General features: G+C 45.2%; 1 protein-coding gene across 1 annotated transcript in view; it reads left to right on the forward strand.

The window, feature by feature from the left end:
- Positions 1 to 20,678: 20,678 nt before the first annotated feature.
- Tulp4 (TUB like protein 4) overlaps positions 20,679 to 25,569 on the forward strand; it is a 139,826-nt gene continuing 134,935 nt past the window's right edge. The window contains exon 1 of the mRNA XM_052169326.1: positions 20,679 to 20,781. The gene's annotated coding sequence lies outside the window, so the exon portion shown is untranslated. The remainder of the gene's footprint in view (positions 20,782 to 25,569) is intronic.

Here is a 25,569-nt window from a genome sequence, read left to right on the forward strand (position 1 = left end):
TTTCCTGCCTTTTTAAAACACCAATTAAATACACCAGAAAAATAATGGAGTTTGGTTAAATTATCATTTTAACCTGGGTATTATTAATTTTGCTTCTTCCTGTTAACAAGTGTGCATTTTTTGTACTGCAGAGTTAGAAACCAATGAGAAAGAAGTACTGCTTTGCATCTTTAGTTTTCTCTTTTTCGCACTATATTGGTGACAGTTTCCATCAAGACAGCTGTTCCTTGGTAATGCAACGTGCAGCAGAAGTATGTGTGTGTGCACATGTGTGCGTTCATGTGTGTGCACGCATGTGTGTGTGCACGCATGTGTGTGTGCACGCATGTGTGGGTGCATGCATGTGTGTGTGTGCACGCACGTGTATAACTAACAGATGGGAAGCTACCTACAATTATGCTTACTATTTGGAGAGTAGGGTTGGAAGACTTGCATGTGTGTGAACTCTCACATTGTCTGAAACTATTACTGTATACAAAAAAATAAATAATATAAAGGTTCAAACAAAAATGCAGCAGGGTCAGCCTCCGTGGCTGTTATGTTTTTATCCATATGCTCTGAATACAGTTAAACCAAGTATTACTCTTTTTTTTTTTTTTTTTTTTTTTTGAGACAGGGTTTCTCTCTATAGTCCTGGCTGCCCTGGAACTCACTCTGTAGACCAGGCTGGCCTCGAACTCAGAAATCTGCCTCCCTCTGCCTCCCAAGTGCTGGGATTACAGGCGTGCGCCACTACCACCCAGCCTTAGTATTACTCTCTTTATGCTGTTTTGCCTAAACACACTTTTCAGAATAATGGAATTAAAACAAAATACAGGGGTGAGCCTGGTAGCACATACCCATTAATCCTAGCATTCAGGAGGCAGAGGCAGGCAACTTTTGAGGCCAGCCTGGTCTCTATAGCAAGTTCCAGGCTCGTGAGACCCTGTCTCAAAAAAACAAAAACAATCCACATGATTTCATAGGATTAAAAATTCATGTCTTTAATCCCAGAACTAGAGAAGCAGAGACAGACAGGTCTACAGAGTGAGTTCCAGGACAGCCAGGGCCAAGAGAAATGCTGAAAGGGCCTTTGCATCCCTTACTGAGGACAGTGCCTCTTGGCCCCTGGTGGGATCTTCCAATAGAAAAGAGAACCTAGGTGATGCTACCTACAGTCATATCAAACCAAGTCTCCGTGTTGGAGGAAGGCAGCTGGTCCTTTTCAGTTAACTCCACTGTTACAGGATCTGCAGGTTGCCGCACTTTGGTGTGTGTCATAGTTCTTGCCCATGGACTTTTTTATCATCCAGTGGATTATTACTAATATACCTGCTACTAAGAATTGCTAAGTAGAAGATAAATTTTTGTAGACACTCCAGCTGTACTGGAGCAGTACTGGATTTTATATTTCAGTCATCCCTAAGTCAGTTCAGTTTTTGATAACGCCTCAGGCATTCTTCACTGTCTTAGTCAGGGTTTCTATTTCTGCACAAACATCACGACCTAGAAGCAAGTTAGGGAGGAAAGGGTTTATTCAGCTTACAGTTCTACATTGCTGTTCATCACTAAGGGAAGTCAGGACTGGAACTCAAGCAAGTCAGGAAGCAGGAGCTGATGCAGAGGCCATGGAGGGATGTTTCTTACTGGCTTGCTTCCCCTGGCTTGCTCAGCCTGCTCTCTTATAGAACCCAAGACTACCAGCCTAGGGATGGCGCCACCTACAAGGGGCCCTCCCTGCCTTGATCACTAATTGAGAAAATGCCCCACAGCTGGATCTCATGGAGGCACTTCCCCAACTGAAGCTCCTCTCTCTGTGATAACTCCAGCCTGTGTCAAGTGGACACACACAACCAACCAGTACAATCACCAATACAATTTATATTAAAACAGGAAACTTAGGATCTTAGAAGTGGTTGGAGAAAGCAGATGAACACGGAAGGCCAAGAGCATTCTTGAAGGAAGAGTCTGTTGTTAAGTATGCAGTCCATGCAGAAGCTCTCTCTGGACACTTGGGAAGATGGGCTCCACTGACAGCAGTGGGAGCCTCGTAGCTGTTTAGCTGACTGGGCCGACTACAAGGAAAGCGGAAGTTGTCTAGTGGCCTCTGTCTGGGCTCTGATTCTTGGAATCTGACTGACATTTGACTTGATATATTTTGGACATCCGTGATGGGAAATGCCGGCTGCTTGTTACGGAAATAGAATGCTATCTTTACTTTCAACAAAATCCCAAATGTGAGGAGACAGTAGTAATATAAAGGGGTCCTTCCTTCCTTCCTCAAGATGGGGTCTCATTATGTAGCCCAGGTTGTCCTGGAACTCAGATCTGCCTATCTCTGCCTTTCTAGTACTGAGATTTAAGGTGTACACTACCACACTTGGCCCTGCTTTGTTGTTTAAATAATGTAGTAAGTCAAAAACTTGGAGCCCAGATTCCCTTGTTTAGTTAGTGTGGTTATCTTAAAGCTCTGGACTCCTGAGTATGCGTTATGGTTGACATAAACATGTGCTTTGAGAAATTAGCTTTAGTGAATAGTGATAGCATTACTGATTATAGAGAACAAAGACTCTGTCCTTGATTTTTGATACACTAAAGGTAATAGCCAAAATTATTATTAAGAGTTGAGGATGTACCTCTGTGTTGGAACTCTTTCTAGTGTGCGTATGGTCTTGGGATCAGTCCCTAACACCACCAAAATTTAGTAGTTTCATTTTATTAGTAGTATTAGTTGTAATGGGTAGCTTGACATAATTTTGCTTTTTCCCAGAGGACATTAAAGATACATACTCCACTTTGCAGATTATCAAGCCTGTTTAACGCGAAGGACTAGGCCCTCCATTTTTAGAAACAGCCATTAATCTGAATGTATAAGACCTAGAGGATTAGGGAGACACATCTGGTGTGTCTGGTGGCTTCTCCAGAGAGAATCAGATGCTAGAGCACGTTACTGTTTTCTCTCTATGCCTCGAGGAACCAAAGAGAAAGACTTTAGCTCCCTAAACACTCTCCTGCTCCTGAGTATGCATTATGGAGCAAGCGAGGGAAGAGGAAATCCTGAAGACAGCCCATTGGGTAGCATTGAACAGAGGCCACTGCCTTCAAGAAAGCTCTGGCGAAAAACATTGCAGAGACCGTTGCTATCTATATCAAAACTAGGACAGTCTTTCATTGCCTTCAGATTTACTCAATCTAGTCTGGGCTTTGTTCTGTTTTGTAGTCATGGTCTCTCTGTGTAGCCTAGGCTGTCAGAATTCTCTTGGTAGACCAGGCTGGCCTCAAACTCCATCTGCTTCTCCCTCCCCAGTGTACTACCACACTGCAGATGTTTTTCTTGGGAATTGCTGGATTACAGCAGTCTTGTGCAGCCTGATTTCTTGCCCTGTGGTTTCCCAGTCCCTCTCAGACCCTCTTTCTGTTACTCCTCTGTACTGTTTATTTGAAATCTTAGAACTTAACCAGAGCGTGCACATCACTCATTTGTCCTGGAATATGTGAGGGGCTTTTTTTTTTCTCTAGAAAGACAGGGTATCCATGTATATACTATTAGAATAATAGGTGTGTACCATTCTGAGTGCCTTTGTTTTGTTTTAAAATCTAGGTTTTGCTGTGGATGGCAGAAGATTCTAAAGATTTTAGGTGGGCAAGTTTTATTTGGGGGTGGGAGTTGGAGTCCTGAGGACTGAAGCCAGGATTTTGGACATGCTGGGCAAAAGTTCTGTGGCTATCCTCCTCTTCCTCCAAGGTTTCAGTTAAAACTATACATGCCTCTAATTCCAGCACTCAGGATCTCTGTGGAATTCACCTGGTCTACACAGTAAATTCCATGCAGCTACAGCTGCATAGTGAGAACCTGTCTTTAAGCCAAACAGCAGCAACAGCAACAAAACTTTAATAATTTTTATTCAGAAAAATGTGGCTTTGTTTATTTCACCATTATTAACACTTTCATATAATAGCCGTACATATTCATGGGGTGTATTGTGATTGTTCGATCCATATATACCACGCGTTGGTCAAGTCAGGGCAATAAGGTGTGTAATGTGAACCACGGTCACCCTACTGTCCAAGAACAGCAGAGCTTCCTCCCTTCATCAAGCCTGCTCTTCCTCAGGATCTGCATTTTCTCTACTCAGTCTATTCTCTATTCCAAATCTGTTGCAGAAGTCAACGTCTGCTTTGGTGCAGACCTGTCTGGCTCCCGAGCTCCTATCACACTGTACCTTTCTTTTAACTAGCTACTCCTTGTCTCTGTGCTTCTTGTTAAATGAAGTTAACACCCACTTGCTTTTCCTCAGTTTTTAATTGAGGATCTGTTTTTTTGATTGTTTGTTTGTTTTTGTTTTTGGATTTGGTTTTTTCCGAGACACAGTTTCTCTGCATAGCCCTGCCTGTCCTAGAACTCACTCTGTAGACCAGGCTGGCCTCGAACTCAGAAATTCACCTGCCTCTGCCTCCCAGAGTGCTGGGATTACAGGTGTGCACCACCACCACCCGGCTGAGGATTTGTTTTTAATGGGTGATACACAGTATACATCTCATATAGTAGACTTGGAAAAGGAAGCAAAAGAAGAAAACACTACAATCCTAGCTCTTGGGGATACCTGCACTGGCTGTCTCCTAAGCTTTCTAAGAATGTAAGACAGTTATTTCTCCGTCCCAGTGAGACCATACTATCTGGACATGTGAACTTGCACGGTCTTTTGTTATCAGTAACACTGAGCAGGAGCCGGTGGGGGTGGGGGTGAGAGAGGCAAAGTCAAAGTTTTGCCGGAGTGGGTTCTCTTCATCTGCCACATGGGTTCTAGGGATTGAACTCAGATCACTAGGGTTGTCAACAACTGCCTTTACCCACTGAGCCATCCCAAGGACTGTGAGAACTGGCTCAAAGACTGTCCTCTGTCCTGAAAGCGTATGCCTCCCCCATCCCCAAATGTTTACACAACAAAAAAACCATAAGATTTCTATTCAAGACAAAAAGCAGTTCTAATTTTTTCAGTATATTAGGGTTACAATGGAAGCTTTAAATACTGCTAATGCCTGTCTTCAGTCCAGACCTAGCCATACTTGAATGTTCTGAGATAGGTTTAAAGCACCTACCTTGCCAGAGGGCCTCCCTGCTGGCTCTCCTGAGCTAGGATGTGCAGTAGATTGGAGCCAGTTTTGTGTTTGCAGTTGGTTCATCTCTCACACATCTGTTCCCTTTTACTGCCAAGGAAATGCTGAGCCTACCCAGCAAGGAGCCAACTTTTGTTAAAATCCACTAATTGGATAACTGCTTCCCTGAGCAGTTGCAAGAACTTCTTTACTGACAGTCATTAGCATGGTGTGGATCATTTGACTAGACGACAGTAATTGCAGCACTCTTAACTGCTTAGGGTGTTGCTTTCCAAATATTGACTGCGAGATGTCTTAGTCATTTCTGTTTACTGGGATTAATTACTTTAAGTATTTTTTTTTCTTTTGAGGTTTTTGTGTACGAGTATGCACCACATGAGATCCTGTGAGCAGCCATGGAAGTGCTAAGAGTTGAACCCATGCCCTTTGCAAAAACAAATTCTTGCCGGGCAGTGGTGACTCACACCTGTAATCCCAGCACTCTGGGAGGCAGAGGCAGGTGGATTGCTGAGTTTGAGGCCAGCCTGGTCTGTAGAGTGAGTTCCAGGACAGCCAAGGCTATACAGAGAAACCCTGTCTCGAAAAAAACAAAATCAAAAATAAATAAATAAATAAATAAATAAATAAGTAAATAAATAAAATAAAAAGCAAAAACAAATTCTCTTAACTCCCTAGACCAGCCATCTCTTCAGCTTCTAATACATATTATTTCTTTATGGAACTACTAAGTCCTGTCAGGGTATGGCTTCTTGAAGTGGGGTCTTTCTGCATTCTAGAACTGGCTGTGTAGCCTAAGCTGGCCTCAAACTCAGGACCCTTCCACTAGAGCCTCTTGAGTCCTGGAGTTACAGTGTGGGCACCACCCTGAAGGCTAGTTTTATATTCCTATGACTTGTTTGTGTAGTTGTCTTACTCCTTTCTCAAATTCTCCGCAACCTCTGCATGTATTAAGGCCTTTGGACGTGTGATTGATATTGTTAAATTAAAGCAGGAGAGTGGGGCTGGAGAGATGGCGTAGTGGGTAAGAGCACTGACTGTTCTTCCAAAGGTCATGAGTTCAAATCCCAGCACCCACATGGTGGCTCACAACCATCCATGAAGAGATCTGATGCCCTCTTCTGTTGCATCTGAAGACAGGTACAGTGTACTTATATATAATAATAAATAAATCTTAAAAAAAAAAAAAAAAAGCAGGAGAGTTAGTTTCACTCTGAGGAAAACTGAGATAAACTAGAGAGAAGGAAAGCTAATATAGAGACATGAAGAATCCACAGAAGTCTTGATAACGTTTTGAACTCCAACAAGACATGAAATGGAGAAGATAGTCTCTGTTAGTCTTTTTTGTTTTTAAGATTTGTTTACTTATTTTATGTATCTGAGTACACTACAGCTGTTTTCAAACATACCAGAAGAGGGCAAATGGTTGTGAGCCACCATGTGGTTGCTGGGAATTGAACTCGGGACCTCTGGAAGAGCAGTCAGTACTCTTAACCGCTGAGCTATCTCTCCAGCTCTGTTAGTCTTAATGAATACATCAAATCATGTTTTATTTGTAACCTATAATTTGTAGTCGGTGTATTTTTGGAAAGAAAGCAAACGGAAACTCCTCTTTAGCCAAGGAAGGCCTTTAAGTACTGATCCTCCTGCCTGTGAGTGCTGGGAGGACAGAACTCTTACAGACCAGAAAATAGCAGTTCTAACATGATCTTGAGAATGCTATACTTCTGGGAAGCAGTGCATGTGGAAGAGCTCCAAATACAGAAGGTGTCACCATTGGGCTATCTCAGTCATCCTCTGTTAGAGAGTCCCTGAGTCCCCAGGAGTTCTTGGCACTTTTCCCTCCAAACTCCTTGGCCTCAAACTGATGAATGACTAATCTTCCTCTTTCCTTCTGCACCTTCCTGTCTTCCTAGGAAGCCAGTAGACCGGTTGCCACAATTGGAGGCATCTTCTCTGGAAAGTAGACAATTGGCAGCTGCCAGACAGTTCTAGGATGGCCACCACAAGCTCATAACTCAGGAGAAGCAGCGGGCTCTCTACGTAATTTGCTCACTAGGAACCAAGTATCTGAAGCACTCCCAGTTCCTTTTGTGCTGCTACTCCTGAAGGAATCAGAAAATCCTACAGCCATGATAAACCAAGAGTGGTCTCCAGACCAGTACCAGTGGCTTCAAGGTAGAGGGCCATTCTAAACTTAACCTGAAGCTGCACCTTACTGAGTCCAGTGGACAAATTTTATGCACACTAATCCTGGAGAGGGACTGCTGTGTGGGACAGTGGAAAGATGTGGAGGTTGGCTTGCCTTTCCGAGACAGTGGTGAAGTGAAGGAGGAAGTTTTTGCTCTACCAAAGCTCAAAGCAAGGGCTTTGGTGACAGAAAGGCAATGCTGAAAGACATCGATGGCTGCAACAAAAAGGTCATGCTGCCCACTAGGTGGCCCAAGACCCTGGGACTCCAGGGGAAACCTAGATATCCTTGGGAGTCCCTGCTTGGCCACTATGCCATTGTTAAGTGTCCAGTGGCCACCAAGTCTGTCTTGAAGATATAGAAAAAGCTAGCATTTCATGTGGATGGCAAGAGCAACAAGCACTGCACCAGACAGACAGGCTGCACTTCCTGTCTGTCTTGAGAATGTTCCCAGAGAGGTCCTGATAGGAGAAGGCACATAGCTGACACTTACTGCTTCTGGTGCTGCATAGTGCCAACCAAACTGGAATCATTTAAACTTAATTCAGCTGACCACTAAGGAGAGAAGGGGAAGATAGGGTAAAGAAGGGAAGGAAGAAGCTAGTTGACTTATGGGACCTCAAGAATGACCATCAAGAGATCAGATGAGGGGGCTGGAGAGATGGCTTAGCGGTTAAGAGCTCCGACTGCTCTTCCAGAGGACCTGAGTTCAAATCCCAGCAACCACATGGTGGCTCACAACAACCATCTGTAATGAGATCTGACTCCCTCTTCTGGAGTGTCTGAAGACAGCTTACAATGTACTTACATATAAATAAATCTTAAAAAAAAAAAAAGGAGATCAGATGAAGGTGCTTCAGTGTTCTGTGTCTGCTAACCTAATGTCTTCCAAACTCCCTTGTGCCCACTCAATTCTGGGGGAAACCCAAGGGCCAAAGACAAAGGACAGCTATGGAATTAATGTGAACAAACTTTATAATGTCACCTAATCCGAAGGGGCAAATACAGTCTCAAAGTCTAACAATTGCTTCACAAGAAACAAGGTCGAAGATGGGGCCAGCAGTTAAGAGCACTTGTTGCTGGTGACTCATAGCCATTCATAACTCCAACTCCTGGACAGCCAGTGCTGCCTTCAGGCCTCTGCAGGCATCAGACACGCATGTGATGCAATACATACATGCAGTCAAAACACATAAGTCTAAAACATTATTTTTAAAAAATAGGGTCAAAGTTAGATTAGTGAAAACAAATTCAAAGATGCCTGCACTGGCTGGTTTTGTGTGTCAACTTGACACGGGCTGGAGTTATCACAGAGAAAGGAGCTTCAGTTGGGGAAGTGCCTCCATGAGATCCAGCTGTGGGGCATTTTCTCAGTTAGTGATCAAGGGGGGAGGACCCCTTGTGGGTGGTGCCATCCCTGGGCTGGTAGTCTTGGGTTCTATAAGAGAGCAGGCTGAGCAAGCCAGGGGAAGCAAGCCAGTAAGAAACATCCCTCCATGGCCTCTGCATCAGCTCCTGCTTCCTGACCTGCTTGAGTTCCAGTCCTGACCTCCTTTGGTGATCAACAGCAATGTGGAAATTGTAAGCTGAATAAATCTTTTTCTCCCCAACTTGCTTCTTGGTCATGATGTTTGTGCAGGAGTAGAAACCCTGACTAAGACAATGCCCTACCTTGCAGATGAGAAGAGCAAACCCGCCCTTTACCATACCCTTGTGTGGTTTAGAGAAAGGTGACAAGGAGCCTTCAGTAAATAAAAAGGTGAAGCCTCCACCAAATGTATTCTTATAAACTCCAGCTCTGTTCATCTTTATCTTTACTTATCCTTAAAGTCATTTCTTCACTGAAGGTCAGAATCCCAGTTTTCCTTAGGGAAGTCCCCAAGGAAGGGACCTTTTGAGGCTGCTTCAGTTCCCAGATCTGATTCTCACTCTTTCTCCAAGCTCTTACCTTCCCATCGTCGCTGTACCTTTAATTTACAGATGGCAGTCATCACCAGGAGCCCCTAGCCCTGATTATGACACTCCCAATTCTCTCCTGCTTCCTGGCTATCATCTTGTTTTTTTCCTTAGCCAGATGTAGTGTGGCATTCCCTTACAGGTTCCATGGGAAAGCAGAATGGTCTGTGCCACGTGACACTGTCTCTGACCAGATACTAGGGCAGGGGAAGCAAGAATCTCGAAAAATAAGCTACTTTAACTCTGGAGACCTATTTACTGTAGTCTGGGGGAATTATCTCAGTTCAAACAAAATGAAGAGGCTTTACAAAATGGTGTGGCCTGGCTGACAAAGGTCTTTCCCTTAACCCAAGCTTGTTTTTCAGCTAAGCCGGCTGGTTGGGAAGTCTCAGCAATCTCCCCTTTCCACAGAGCCCACGGGTGACACACTAGTCCAGCCCTGGCTTATTATATGGGTGCTGGAAGGCCAAGTGCTGGCCTCGCCCAGGCTCATGCAGCAAGCGTGTGGCCCACCCTGTGCTTTTCCATACTCCATCATCATCTCCTCAGCCGCTGACCCCTGACCCTCCTCTCCGTGTGTGTGCCTGATGCCTGTGTTTATATGGGTGTGTGCACAAATGTACATGTGGGTATATATGTATACATGTATGTGTGTGGGAGGCAGCGACAGTGGATGTCTTCTTCAGGGGTTGTTACAGAAGTGTGCTGCTGAACCCAACTTTTTTTTGAAATGTAGTTGCTAGGATTAATACCCAAGCTCTCTTGGTTGCACAGTACTTTACCAGCTGAGCCATTTCCTCAGCCCCTTGATATCTGTTTAAAGATCATGTGGTTGGCTGGTTGGTTGGCTGGCTGGCTGGCTGGTTGGATGGCTGTTTGACTGGTTGGATGGCTGTTTGGCTGGTTGGTTGGTTGGCTGTTTGGCTGGTTGGTTGGTTGGTTGGCTGGTTGGTTGGTTGGTTGGTTGGTTGGTTGGTTGGCTGGTTGGTTGCCTGGCTGGCTGGCTGGCTGGTTGGTTGGTTGTTTGGTTGTTTGGTTGGCTGGTTGGTTGGTTGGTTGGCTGGTTAGTTGGCTGGTTGACTGGTTGGTTGGTTAGCTAGTTGGTTGGCTGGTTGGCTGGTTGGTTGGTTGGTTGGTTGATTTTTAACTTTGCAGTGGGCCTGCCTGACTTGCTTTTTGGTCTTCTGGAAGGAATTTGGGTAGAGCTTAGTTATTTAAGTTGTTTGCTTTGTCTGCCTCTCACAGTCCTGAGGCCGACCTAGTCTGAGCTAGGTATGTCTTGGAACAAGCTCACTGAAGCTGTGCAGTTAGTGCAGACATATGCATGTCTGTCCTGTGGTGGCAAAAGACAAGCAGTTTTGCTGAGCACATGCCATATGCCTTTAAGCCCAGCACTTGGGAGACAGGCAGGGGAATCACTGAAGTCAAAGTCAGCCAGGGCTACACAGTGAGACTCTGTTTAAAAAAGGATATTAAAGGATAAGCGATTTTTCCATGGTATTATGACTTCTTCTAAAAATCCACATTTGGGGGCTAAGGGCATGGCTCAGTGGTAGAACATGTTCCTGGAATGTGCAAAGCCCTGGGTTCTATGCCCAGTACTGCTCTTCCCCCTAAATCACACGTTAGAAGCAGGATGGTAGTGCACACTTGTAGTGTCAGCTGCTCAGGAACCTAAGGCAAAACTCAGGAGTTAATAACAGTCAACCTGGCAAACATGGACCACATTTTAAACAATTACAAGTATTGATGACAATATGTGTATGTGTGTGTATAAAATGTTATATATATATATATATATTACATATGTGTGTACATATATACTTACACATACATATATATTTATATGTCACCATTTATTTAGCCATTTCCCAATTCTTGGAATTTAGGTGGTTTCTAGTATCTTGAGTATGTAGAAGTAGAATATGGCAATAATAATAATGTATATAAAAGCTTTGTTAAGACTATGTGCTGCTACAATTCAGTCCCCAGCACCTATGTTAGACAGCTCACAACTACCTGTAACTCTGGCAGCATGAGATCCAAGTCCCCCTGCTGGCCTTCACACACTTCCCTGGACACACACATGTGGCAGACATTCACACACACACACACACACACACACACACGTAAAAACTTTAAAAATGAATCCTCAATATCCTTAGCTATATAGTCACTAGATTATAGATCACTATTTAGTACTTTCTAGGCATCTGAAACTGTTTTCCCAAATGATGGTAAGAGCTGAAACTGCTTTAGGCAAACACTTAACCACCCACAATGTGCCGAGCAAACTTGTCTCCACGTGATCTTAGAGTGCACAGGTACTGTACTGGGGACTAGAAAAGGGAACACAAAATTCACGCAGAGCTCAGACTACTGTACAAGAAAGAGAGCATTGTAGATACATGAAAGTATGACTTGAGTAGCATTGTTCCAAAAGTCCACAATCTGAAATTCTTGCAAATCCAAAACACTTGGGTTGGTCCATCGTTGTCTCGGCTCTAATCTGTTGTGCAAAGTGGGCTTTTCAAAACTCAGCGCTTAATGTGAGGTGCTTCCCTGTGCAATCTGTGGCACATCACTACTAGATGCGTTAAAAATGTGAATCTTGGGAGGCTGGAGAGATGGCTCAGTGGCTAAGAGCGCTGACTGACCTTCCAGAGGACTGACGTTTCAGTCTCGGAACCCACACGGCAGCTCACAGCTGTCTGTAACTCCAAGATCCGAGCACCCTCACACAGACATGCATCCAGGCAAAATACCAATGCACATAAAGATATTTTAATCTTAGAGGACTGGTGAGATGGCTCAGTGGCTAAGAACACTTGCGGCTCTGTTGTAAGATGCACATGCAGTTCCTAGCATGGCGGCTCACAGGTAACTGGAGCGCTAGTTCCAGGGGGGCTGACATCATCCTCTTACTTCCATGGGCACCAAGGATACACACAGTGCACTTATGTGCAGACAGATATTCATACACATACAAATGAAAAAATCTTAAATAAATTTGAATCTTTGGGTGGGGGGGTTTTAACTCAATTAGTTTGCTAGTAATGTTTGAGGCCCTAGGTACAATCACGCACACACTTGGCTTGGTTCAGTAGTGTGCAGCAGTGTTCACTATTACTTGAGATCATTTGAGTTCATGGAGTTCCAAAACAGGTCCCTGACTCAATAATTACCTAAGTAAATATAACTTCTATCTGGAGTCTGATTTATAGCATTGAGTATATTTTTCCAGTAGGGGGAGCTCTGACCAAGAGTTTTAAAAGCACAAGCATATAGAAGGCTCAAGATCTCTGATGCGCTAGAAATTGTTCTAGCTTTGATCCCTGGGTCATATGGGGAAATGATATATGGTATATAATATGTGGTATGTAAATGATATATGGTATATATCATTTATATATATAATTTTTTTCTCCTCAGAAGTGGTACATTGCATTAAATGAATTTAAGTTGGAACTCAGGCTTAATTTTCACTAGATAAAGAATGTATTTACATTTAAATTGGGAAAAGGATGTTTTCTTAGTTCCTAAACTTTTATACTTGGAGACTACAAAAAATATTTTTCCTTCATTTGATGCACCTGTAAAGAAGACTTTATAAAAGCTTTCTTGTTCTTACGCTGAAATTTATCACTGTTTCCAGATCACACTACCCTTACGCTCACTCTTTCTTTGCATGCGTGTGTGTGTGTGTGTGTGTGTGTGTATGCATGTGCATGTGTGCGCGTGTGCATGTATGTTTTGGGAGGGTTACATAGGATGTATAGGGGCTTTAAAGCTTTTATTTTTAATTATGTACCTGTATGTGTATCTGTGTGCAGAATGTGCATGTGAGTACAGTTCCCAGTGGAGGCCAGAAGAGGGCGTCAGATCACCTAGGGCTGGAGTTACAGGTGGTGAGCCACTCAGTGTGGATCCTGGTTGTGTTCATGTGTAAGTTACTTATTAAATATTTAATAAACCATTCTCGTTGGAGCAATATGTAACTACGTAGAGCATAACTGATACCTCATTGTGTTAGTGGGCATCACGTTTCAGGTTTTGAGTTTGCAGTTATAAGATTTTTTTTTCTGGTTAAAGTGAAAATGGCTAGCATTTAGATAAAAGCTAAGAATTTTACAATAAAGAGAATGGTTTAAGTACTTCGTTTTAATTAGAGAGCTGACTTTACTAAGCATTTGTAGATTTGCATATATTACTGCATGTTCTCTGCTTCTTTTGCTTAGTTTTATTTTGAGACTAGGTTTCACGTAGCCTAGGCTAGCCTCAAATTCAAGCTGTAATGCAGGCTAACCTTCAACTCCTTATCTTCCTGCCTTTATCTTTCAAGTGCTTGGATTACAGGCCTGTACCTTGTATGACCACACCTGGCTTGTCTGCTTTTCTAGAATCTAATGACTTCTATTAACTGCATGTATGGCTCCTATATTAAGTTTTATTCCATGTCTCTTTTTAAAGCCTGTTTGTAGTACTTCAGAGTAAATGGAGACACTAATTCACAAAGCTGGAATCACACTCAGGGTAGATGTAAAGATCTCTGAGAGCCTCAGAACACAGTATGTATTGAGGCAACTGGGAGGATTTTGTAATTAAGAATGAGGCAAACTTAAAATCACCAAAACATTTTATCATCTCCAAATACCGACACCTTAAAGTTGCCAAGGTGACGGGAACATACACAGGATCGCTGTTTCTGAGAGTCACGGCCACCTCTGTTTCACAGCTCTACGTTGGCTGTTTCTTCTCCTGGTCACAAGATGGCAGCAGCAGCCACAGATACCGTATCTTCTGCAGGCACAGTTGGCCATGCTCAGGTTGGATTTATACATCTCCCTTTCTAGGCTTAAAAATTAAGGACCCAAAGTAGCACTGCACTTCTCCACATCAAGTTTGCCTCCGTTTACTGCAGAACTGTTTAAAGAGAGGAGGAGGAGGGGGGATTGAAGTGGAAATTTATGGTTTCTTTGGAGACTCAGTTGGGTCATGTGACATTTTTCTGGAAGCTGTCTTATGAGATGATGTTTTTACTGAAGCTGACATGTGGAAAGATGGTTTGCTGAGAACAGACACATGGTATTTTTCTGGAAGCTACCTGGGAAAAAAGAGCACGTGATATTTTGCTAGAGTGGGCATTTGAGAGAGAACACTTCATGTTTGGAAAGGGCATAAATATAGCCCCACAGACAGTGGCCCATGCCCTGTGACACTGGCTTTGCCTTGCCTTCTTTGCTGATCATTGTTGTGTCTTTGTAGAGAGAAACGCACCAAAGAACTTCTAGTGCTGTTCCAGGGGCTTCTTGCTGCTTCTGCAGACTCAGGCCAATTGGCAGAGCCTCAAGGTTCATTCTAGATCGAACTGTCGTTGCTGATTTGGTGTTTGCAAATGGATGGAGCTTGTGAGCTAAACTGCTCCTCTCCTAACCTCAGAGACATGAATCACCCTAAAGAACTATTTCTAAACAGATCCACATCTTATTTTTCCTATTAACCTTTTCTTTCCACTACCTCTGGTGGGTGGTGGGTCAGAAGGGAGGCTAAAGTGTTTAAGAACCTTATTAAAGCAGGGTACAGGGTCTTTCTGTATGTCTTTGGCTGTCTAGGAACTCACTATGTAGACCAGGCTGGCCTCAAACTCACCTGTCTCTACCTCTCAAGGGCTGGGATTAAAACTAGGAGTCACCACACCAAGTTAACTGTGTATTATAGAAGTGACTACAAAATATCTTGGACTCCTGGCCAAAGGAATAAACTAATGAGTGGTGTGGGAGGGACAGAAAAAGAAAGGATGGGTAAAAGTAGAAATTAAACTTTAAAATGTTTTTCCCTCTCCTTATTGTAAACTGAGGTAAACTTGATGTGGGAGGTGCAGAGGTCTAGTCCTTGCAAACTTATTTTGTACTTTATATTTGGTACTTAATAGTTTCATTTGATTAGGATATAAAGTTGTATGCCTTATGTTACATTTTCATAATTAGCCTTGTTCCTCAGTTTCATATGGCTTAATAAAAACAAAAGAAAAATCACCTGCGGAGGCTGTTATAAATATTCTAGACCACGTAAAAGTCCTGAGTCAGGAAATTAAACCTACTTCTCTTTATTTGTGGACTTCCATAAAAAAGGCATACCTCCAAACTACCACTGGCAACAAAAATCAGAGCTAGGCATAATGGCACAGGCTTGAGTAAGAAGAGTTGTCCCAAGTTCAAGTCCGCTTGGACTACATAGGGAGACCCTATCTTAAAGAAGAGAAAAATCAAACCAACCAACCAACCAACCAACCAACCAACCAGCCAACCAAGTTAAACAAAAAAACCATGCAGCATAAAAATTGAGAATTCAAAGAATCAGACAGCAATGCTCTCTTCCTGTTCACAGACTGAGATGTGCAGGCTGGAGAGGACAGCAGTGTACACAGGCTCACCTAAGCCCATGTCAAATATGGAGTGCAACCCAGACCTTGTCATCTTGTCCTTTTATTTACAATTTTGTGCTTTATTTTATATGTATATTTTTCTTGTATGTATGTCTGGTGCTTGGGAAGGTCAGGAGAAGGCACATCTGGAACTGGAGTTACAGACAGGCCCTGGAACTGGAGTTACAGACAGGCCCTGGAACTGGAGTTACAGACAGGCCCTGGAACTGGAGTTACAGGTGCTTGGGAGCTGCCCTGGGGGTGCTGGGAAGGGGGCATGGGCTGTCGTAAGAACACGTGCTCTTAACTGCTGAGCCATCTCTCTAGCCCCATTGCTCTTCTGAAATTGTGCTGTTATTTTGGGAGTGGGACTGAGGCTTGGACTCAGCTCCTAGCATGCTTGCTGTGCTTTGAATGAGAATGTCCACTATAGGTGCTGATGTTTGAACAGTCAGTCACCAGTTGCTGGCACTGTTTGGGCAAGTTTCGAAGGTGTGGTCTTGACAGAAGAAGTATGTCGCTGGGGCCAGCCTTTGAGGTTTCCAAAGCCAAGAGCCATTCCCAGGTCAGTCTCTGTATTTACTGCTTGTGGTTCAAGACGTGAGCTCTCAGACGCCCTGCTGCCATGATTTCCTGTTATGAAGGACCTGCCAAAACCTTACATCCAAATAAACCCTTCCTTCTGTGAGTTGCCTCAGAATATTTTATCACAGCAGTAGAACACAATTAATATAATGCTCTACCCCTGAGCTCTGCTCCCAATCTGTTACAGCTTCAGTTTTTATTCTGTCACATGTGGTTAAAACAAAAATGAAATACAACAAATGGGTTATATAAAATTGGTGGGACAGTGTTTAGTGTGCTTGCTATCTGATTTTGCTTCCACAATGTTACTCTGACGTCTTCAACCTCAGACTTTATAGCCCTTAGCTGCCAACTCTATGGTGGCAGCTTCCCAGATGGCAAGTTTGGGTCAAAATTGTTCTAGCACATAACGTTAGAGCCCTGGAGAATTGCTATTCTCCAGGTATACATGACCAAGCGAGAACAGCATAATGGGATACAGCCTTATACATGAGCCCCAGGGTTCATCTCCCTCTGCTCTCAATAACCTCACTTCTAGTGCCCCTCCCAACCCCTTAGCTGCTGGTCTTGACCGCTCTATGCAAGAAAGTGGTTATTGGTCTCATTTCTCCTACAGTAGGAATATGAGTTTTTTGTTTTTTGTTTTTATAAATAGCTTTTCCTTTCTAGAGACTTCTACTAATCAAGGGCCAGGTAGGGTGACATATACTTGCTATCCTAGCATGCTGGGGGAGTGGGCAGGAAGATCCTGAGTTCCAAGCAAGCTCAGGACACATGGTGAGACTCTGTCAGAAAACAACAACAAGAGGCAAGGCATTGTTAAAATGTTTCTAGAAAGAGAGAAAGGTGTTTTGGGTTAACCGAGGCCATGCCATACGCATGCCCTTTCGCCAGTGAAAGGCTACACGCTGTGAGGAAGGAGGAAGTTGCTCTAGCTGCAGGCTGAGTGTGGCACCTTGCGCACCTCCTCTCTGCTTTCATACTGGACAAAGGAGGCAAACACAAACGCTTGGTCTCTTTGTAAAGTCACTTTCTCCTGTTTTCCATCTCCCCCTTCCATGGTAAGGCAAGCGGTGGTGGTTTTGGTTGTAGGCATCTGGTCCAGGCGGGACTTTGCTCTGGGAGGCATTGAAAAGGATGGAAAGAGGGAGCGTCTGGCTGACTGGAGCTTTCGGCTCTGAGGCAGAGGCACAGACGGGAACTGAAATTGTTCTGGGTGTCCAGCCCAGCTCTTCAGATCTGGGCGCAGCAGACCCAAGGGCTCGGTCAAGGCTGGCGGTCCTCTTCCTCTCCGGTCCCTATTAGGGCATCTTTTCTTATCTCCCTCAAGGCCACAGAGCTTTGGTTCTGGACAAAGCCTGGTCTGGAGTAGGAGCTCAGTAAGAGAAGGCATTGGCATATCATTCCCATCATGGCTACTTTCAAACACAGTGTCGCTAGCTGTTGGGGTTCTGTCTAAGCTCTACCCCACACCTACCTGGTAATAGCCAGGTATGCCCCGCCCCAGAGATCTGGCCCACTATAAGAGGGGCTACTTGCCCCTCCTCTCTCTCTTTGCTCTCTATCTCCCACATTCTCACCTCTCTGCCCCTGGGGCTCTTCCCCTCTCCACGTGGTCATGGCCGGCCTCCACTCCACTCTCTCTATTCTCTCTCTCTCTCTCTCTCTCTCTCTCTCTCTCTCTCTCTCTCTCTCTCTCTCTCTCTCTCTCTCTCTCTCTGTGTATGTGTGTACCTCTACCTCTCTCTACCACTAACTCCCATCCCCTACTCTGAATAAACTCTATACTATGCCTGTGTGTGTGTGGTCCCTCAGGGGCAGAGGTGCCCAGGCAAGGGCCGGCCTGGACACCTTCCCCCACGCCGCCTAGGCACACTCACTTAACCCCCTATACTCTCCCCTTTTAAGCCCTTTCACTAGTTGAGTTTACATTTCCTTGGGGTTAAACATTCTTGCCTGTAACAGCTACTTGTGAAGACTGACATTGTAAGACGGTTGCAGTGACTGTATAATCCAGCATTATAAGAAGCTTGTCCTGCACTTACCTCAGCCCTCCTCTGTGTGACTGGTGGGAGTGCTGAACGGCTGGGGCTTGGCTCAGGGCAGCCGGCGGGATGGAAGCATTCTATTCTGTGGGCAGCACGCTGTGTTTCCAGCAATGAAGTCTAAGTTGGCACAAACATTTTTGGCTCTCAGAACACATCGAGAGACCAAAGGCTCGTATCTTATTCTCCAAAAGCTCTGGCTCCTTTGCCACCTCCGATGTCCAGGATCCAGTTTCCATGTGCTTGTGCCTTGGTGGCTCAAGGGCTCAATCAGCAAAGTCTTTGGGCTTTACAGCCAGGAGGGCGGGAGGGACCCACAGGCATACTGGGGAGTGGGGAGAAAGGAAAGAGACTGGGTGGCAGGATCTCTGGGGGTTCCAGGATCTGGGTAGCTCAGAAATGTGAGGGCATCAAGAAGTGGATAGAGAGATAAAGAAGGATCAACCAGTTACCTGGTGATAACAGCAGAGTCCCTGTGCCTGGTGGATCAGTTCTGGGGTTGGGCAGTGTAGAGGTGTTTTCCATCAAAGGTTCGGTCACACACTGGAGACTACACCCTACTTAGGTCACACTGTGTCATCAGACTGCTAGCCACACTGGCTATCAGGGCAACTCTGAGCTCACAGCGTGACCCTCCCTCTCCCACCCCCAAAGTGGAAAAAGAGAGTGTAATGTTCAAAGAAATGTCACACATTCCTCGAGGCTTAAGAGGGGACTGGTTAGGATGGTAAGACGTTTTTTCTTAAACTTGAACTTGGAGCCAAGGGCAAGCCAGTTAATAGAGGCAATAATATCAAACAAAGAGTGTTCGTTGTAGTAATTGTATATTCAGCAGCTACTGTATATTGGTTTAATTTCTCCCACTGTTACTAAAGTTCTAATAGTGAAAAAAAAAAGCATTTTAAACACAAGGAAACGAAAAATCACTGGGCCAATGGGATTTCAGAGGCCAGAAGAAGGGTCCCCTTGCCAAATCTTCCTTCTAATGGCTCCCAGTTGCCCCAGCTTTCTAAATAGAAGGAAGGCAACTCTCTTCATTCCATAATTAGAAAGGTTTTTAAAGTACAAGATGCAGATTCACAGCCGACTTAACAGATTGCTATAAGAGAGTCCCCAGGTGAGACCCCAGCTGAAGGTCTTGAGCAGTCCCACCTTGCTTCTGAAAACGTCATGAAAGAGAATAGATCTTTCAGGGGTGAGACACAGAAGGCGAAAGACAGTAAAATTAAATATACAGTATTAGCAGAAGAGTGATCACATTAGAAAGAACACTGCGTTGTTCAGGCAGGTGGCTCTCCGTGAGTTCTATGCCAACCTGGTCTACACAGAGTTCCAGGCTACATAGTGAGACCTAGGCTCAAAAATATAAAGCATTAGTAAAATCTCAAGCACAGAGTTGTAGAACCCGACGGACTCTTACTCAGACTTCTGATTGAATTAGCGGAGGGATAATTTAAAAATAGGAACTGGCTAGGTATGGTGGTTTGAAATCCCAGCATTCAAGAGGCAGGAGAATTGAGTTTGAGGCCAGCCCACGCTACACAAAGACCCTGTCTGTAACAAACGGACACACACAAAACCGTAAAAAGGGTTTTAACGTTTGCCGATACTCAGAAATAGAACACAGTGCCTCACAGTTGGGAAGAGTGTCTACTGTTCTCAGCCTTGCTTCAAGGAAAGATGCGATCCTGTCTATTTTTACAATTTCAACCACGCATTCTCTACACCCAGCGACGCCTTCTTTGTAACGGTGGAAAACCGAGGGATGGCTGAAGTTTCCGTTCTTAGCACATCAATTTAACGGGGTTGGGGTGGGGGTGAGGGGAGTAAAGGTTTGCTTGTGCCTGTGTGACTTAAAATGACGCTGTGGATTTGTTTCTCCCTGAAAGCAACCGGAGGTGGGTACTGACGTGACAGCAGCAGCACCGCCGAAGACACTTGAATGACTGTTTCCAGGGGAGCCACGTTGCTCATAGTACGAGCTGCTGTGTGCTCGGCAGCGGGCACTGTCTGGGTAGCAGACGGCGCGATGTCCACTTCCGGCCCCCGCTGACGAGCTCGCCAGTGGGGGGGGACTCGGGAGGAGGTGAGTGATCCAGGCTGGGCGTCGTGGCCGCGGCGGAGGCGGGCGACGCGGGCGGTGCCGGAGTCTCGGGAGCCGGGCGGCGCGTGGGAGGCTCGAGACCGCACCCCGCTCCCACGGCCGCTCCCGCGCACGCGCGCGCACCGGGCAGCGCCACCCGCCGCGGGTCCGCTCGGGGAGGGCGGGCCGGGGAGGCGCCTGGTCACGTGGCGCGGTCACGTGCTTCGCCCCGCCCCCCTCCCCCTAGCCCGACTGGCGGTGGCGGTGGCGGCGGCGGCGGCGGCTGCTTAGGGAGGCGGAGTCTCGGCTGAGACGCGGGGAGGGGAGGAGGCGGCGGCGGCGCCGAGGGCTGCTGGAGGCGGAGGCGGAGAGGCGCGGGGCCGCCGCCACGGCCGATCGGGAGGTGAGGCTGGGATGGGCGGCCGTGAGGGCCGGGGTGGCGGGGGCCGGGCGGTGGGCGCGGCGGGGGCGGCCGGCGCGCGGCTCCTCAGCGGACCCCCCAGCTTGGGCGGCCCCGCGCCTTGCTCGCTCGGTTGCCTTTTGTTCCGGCGTGCGAGGAGCTGGGCCGACCGAGGAGCTCGGGCGTGCGTGTGTAAATCAGAAGGCGTTTGGCTCGGAGCCATGTTTTTTTGTTTTTTTTCTTTCCCCTTCTCCTTAATTGTGCAGACAGAAACATCCCTTCGATCGGTTTTCCCGGGGAGACGGGCTGCGCCGGCCCGGCCTTCCCCCCCTCGTCCCCCCCACCCAAGTCCCTCTTTTGCTCTGCCGTTCTCCGGTCCCGGGGCGGCTCTCCTTCCCTTTCCTGCTCTCTCCACCTTGAGCCAAGCCGGGCCAGCCAGCGGGTGAGCGGGGTGTCTGCAAAACGGCCCGGTCACCTGTCGTGGCAGCTGCATGGAAATCCCGGCGCTTCTGCTGTCTGGAGCCTGTGCGGTTTCCTCTGGCAAATCACGGAGATTCCGCTCCCGGCACCAGCCGTTCCTCTTTTGCTCCTTCACTCTCCTAACCCGGCTCCTGATGCTGAGGTGAAGTTTCGCCGTTTGGGGGCAATTAGCAAGGAGGTGTCCACTTCTTTCTTTCGGAGGCGCCTCTTGCTTGGGAAGGCGAGGGCCATCTAGCTTTGTGACTTGAATTGGATGTGGACGGCTTGTCAGTCGTCAGTGAGATTGATGTTACTTAGGGACCTACCTGTTCCTTCTACCTGCCAACCTGCCCAGGTAACTCTACTCCCTCAGGGGATAATCTGTTCCCTTAGGGAGGGAACTGTTTTCAGGATTTTTTTTTTTTAAACTTAGAGACTCTCCTTTTAAAAATATCCTTTGTTCTTTTCTTTTCTAATGCTATTATTATAATAGACTGGGTCTTTTAGCCCTGGCTGGCACTGTGTAGACCAGCTAGCTGGCCTAGTACAGAGATTGCCTGCCTCTACCTCCAGAGCTGAGATGAAGGTTTTGTGTCATCACACTAGGCCCACTTCTTTATTTTACTATGGTAGAGCATCTTAAGAGTATTTCCTTACGTTTTTAGTAGCACGTTTTAGGAGGGGCAGCTGTTCCTAAGGTTTAGAGGAATGTAAAAACCATTCTGAGATTCTCTTATTTTGAGCCTGTGGGGTTTTTGTTTTTGTATCTGGAGTCACCACTCCTTGGGAGTGGGAGTTTAGCTCTTGCAGGAAGCCCAGGGGATTGTGCCATATTCCTGGAGAGTTCCAATTTGGGATTAATGTGAAAGGACTGGGTCCGTGCACATAGCTGCACTGTAATCCAGAACATGCACAGAGAGACTCCTAGCCTTCAGGTGGGCAGCTGGGAGCTGTGTAGTGATAGCCACATTCCGAACGGGAGTCACATGTGTCCTGTCGTGTGATCCTGCTTGAGGGATGATTGAGCACGTTATGAATAGCCAAATCTAGTCTTTATCTCCTCAATTAAAGAAGAGCCCTGTGTGTGAAAGAATTGCTAGACCATGAACACTGCTTTGAAGACATTGAAGAGCTCTGTTTTGACCGGGGTTGTGGAAGTAGCAGCGTTTTTGGGCGATGGGGGAGGTGTTGCCTTCCAGACTTGGATATATGCTGTGCTGAGTTACAGGAAGTCACATAAGGAGAAATATTTTTAACACTCCTGGAGGTTTCAGGCCTGGAGGATGAGTAGAAAGCCTGCTTTACCCATGTTCTGTTTACTACATGTATTTTAAGTAACATAGACGCGATAAATGTGGATCATATTGAACTTTATGGTTTTCATATGGAGACATAAGAACTGAATTTGGTTATTCATAACTCCTTTTCCTCTACTAAAACTTCAAATGGAATTTTAACCCTTAAAAGGATGGACGATATGAAACCAGCTTATTTATTTTATAATGAATGGTTTCCTTCCTTCCTTGCTTCCTATTACACCTCTCCCTTTTTCTTTCTAGCTATATTTTATGTGTTTGTGCCTGAGTGTATGTATGCTTTGTGTGAGGACAGGAAAGGGTGATGGATCCCCTGGATCTGCAGTTACAGGTGGCTGTGAGCCATCCAACGAGGATGCTGGGAACCAAACCCAGCTCCCCCGCAAGAGCGGAAGGAGCTCTTGATATGTTCCCCCTCTTTACAGCCTCATGAAGAGAGGGGTTTTTTGTTTTTGTTTTTTTTTTTTTAATGTATTAACAATTTTTGTGAAGAGAGTTTTAAATTGAGCCATCTCCTGTTGCTGCTGAGGTCCTAACTAATGAATGGTGGGGCAGCAGCCTTTGGCATGCAGACCTCAGCTCTCTCTGGATGGTTTATAGAACCAAAGGTGAACCGGCGTTCTTTCTGAGTTGGCTGCAAGTTGCATTCAAGAAGGTATCGGATGGCTCCTGTGAGCATGGGTAAGGTAGGCGGCAGTCAGTGGCTTCGTGCCTTAGACCACATTCATAACATTCATCTGTCTCCTGTTTCCTGTGGAGGGCAAAAGTGAAGACAGTGGGAGAGGCTGGTTGTGCATGTATTGGCAAAGCACAGTTAACCAAGTAAAACCTCAGGATGAGACACTGTCATACAGACACTGTACTCCTTCCTATTTAGCATCTGTAACGGTCCCTCGCTATCCTAAGACTGGTTACCCGGACCGAGACTATTGGAACTGCATAGAATCTGAGGTCACAACAACAGGTTTCTTATAGTTTGGCTGGGGTAATGTTAATTTAGTTAGTAAATTTTAACATAATTAAAATATTTTTTGTTAAAGTGTATATAAATAAAAGCTGGGATACCCTTTTCTGCTTCTGACATGTCGAACAGTTCAGTGGCATTGAACTTTCATTGTCGAAGAACAGATGCCACAGGTTTCCAGACTGGAGCCCTCTAGTCAGAACTTTTTGTTTTCCCAGTCTCCGAGCCTCTCAAACACCCCTTTGCTTCTGTGAAGCAGACAGCTTTAGGTGTCTAATACAACTAAAAGCACGCAATGATTTGCCTTTTCTGAATTAAGGCTTATCTGTGTGTTAGAATATCAGAATTTCCCTTACTTTAAATGTCCTTATTTTAAATGATACGAATGAAAAGATACATAAGCAAACTTATATATATATATGAAGTACCTCAGTCTGCTGCTAAAAATTCAGCCAGAGCTGAGCACTGTAGAAGGAGGATCTAAAGACATGGGAATTTTTTTCTTTAAAGTGTTAACTTTATTGTTGTTGTTGTTATCATCTGTGGTACCACTGAATATTGACCCTAGAACCTGTGTTACTTTTTACCATGGAACACTTGCCTAGTGCACTGTGAAACATTTTGTCATCTGGCTTATTTCTTAGAGTTTGGCCGGGGGTGATGTTAATTTAGTTAGTAAATTTTAACATAATTTAAATATTTTATGTTAAAGTATCTACACATAAAAGCTGGGATACCCTTTTACTACTTCTAAAGTTTTTGAACAGTTATCCCATCATCCTTAGTATTATTTTAGGGATACTTCTTCTTTCCTGACATTGGATTATTTCAAAGCAAATCAGACTCCCTTGTAATTTTGTCTGTATCCTAGTACACCTCTAAAAAAGTTCCTCACAATAAATATTATTTTTAAAGGATAGTTTTTGGGTTATTAAAGTGGCCCAGTGGCAAAGGGGCCTGATGCTAAGCTTGATGAACTGAGTTTGATTTCCTGGAATCCACATGGTGGGCAAGTAGTGGCCCATATTAGACTGCCTCTGACTATCATGCTCTGCCTTCTTATCCCCACATTTCTGACTAGGAATGTATCGTAACTCAGTGGCAAGATTATTGCCTAGAGTGTGAGAAGTCCTGTTTATGTGATCACACATAAATAAACATGTAAACTTAATATATTCAGTTATCGCTCCCTGATTGTCATATGTATGTGTCATGACCTATGTGGTATAAACACAGGCACAGATTTAATTATGTAATCATCTACATAGGGTTGTGTACTGGCTGGTTTTGTGTCAACTTGACACAGGCTGGAGTTATGACAGAGAAAGGAGCCTCCCTTGAGGGAATGCCTCCAGGAGATCCAGCTGTGGGGCATTTTCTCAATTAGTGATCAAGGGAGGAGGGCCCATTGTGGGTGATGCCATCCCTGGGCTGGTAGTCCTGGGTTCTATAAGAGAACAGGCTGAGCAAGCCAGGGGAAGCAAGCCAGTAAGAAACATCCTTCCATGGCCTCTGCATCAGCTCCTGCTTCCTGACCTGCTTGAGTTCCAGTCCTGACTTCCTTTGGTGATGAACAGTAGTGTAGAAGTGTAAGCTGAGTAAACCCTTTCCTCCCCAATTTGCTCCTCGGTCATGATGTTTGGGCAGGAATAGAAACCCTGACTAAGAAAATTGGTGCCAGCATAGTGGGGTACTCCTGTGACAGCCTGACCATGTTTGGGGGAGGATCGTGGAAAGACTTTGGAACTTTGAGTCAGAAGAGCCATTGGGATGTTAAGAGCTCTGTGGGATGTTCTGTAGGAGCTTGGAAGACAATGTTGACAACAGTGCAGAAGATGGAGGCCTGGCTTGTGAAATTTCAAAGGGAAAATTAAAGACTCTTATTAGGGCTGTTGCTATTTTGATTGTGAATATTCTGTGGTTCTGGTTAGCTGGGGCTGAAGAATCAGCTCTGAGTAATAAGATAACAGAACTACTAAAGTGAATCTTTTATGTTACTGGGACTATTGATGCTGGTTAGCTAGAGCTAAGAAATTAGCAGTAATTAAGAAA

Source organism: Apodemus sylvaticus, chromosome 23, assembly GCF_947179515.1.
Source record: "Apodemus sylvaticus chromosome 23, mApoSyl1.1, whole genome shotgun sequence".
Classification (NCBI taxonomy): Eukaryota; Metazoa; Chordata; class Mammalia; order Rodentia; family Muridae; genus Apodemus; species Apodemus sylvaticus.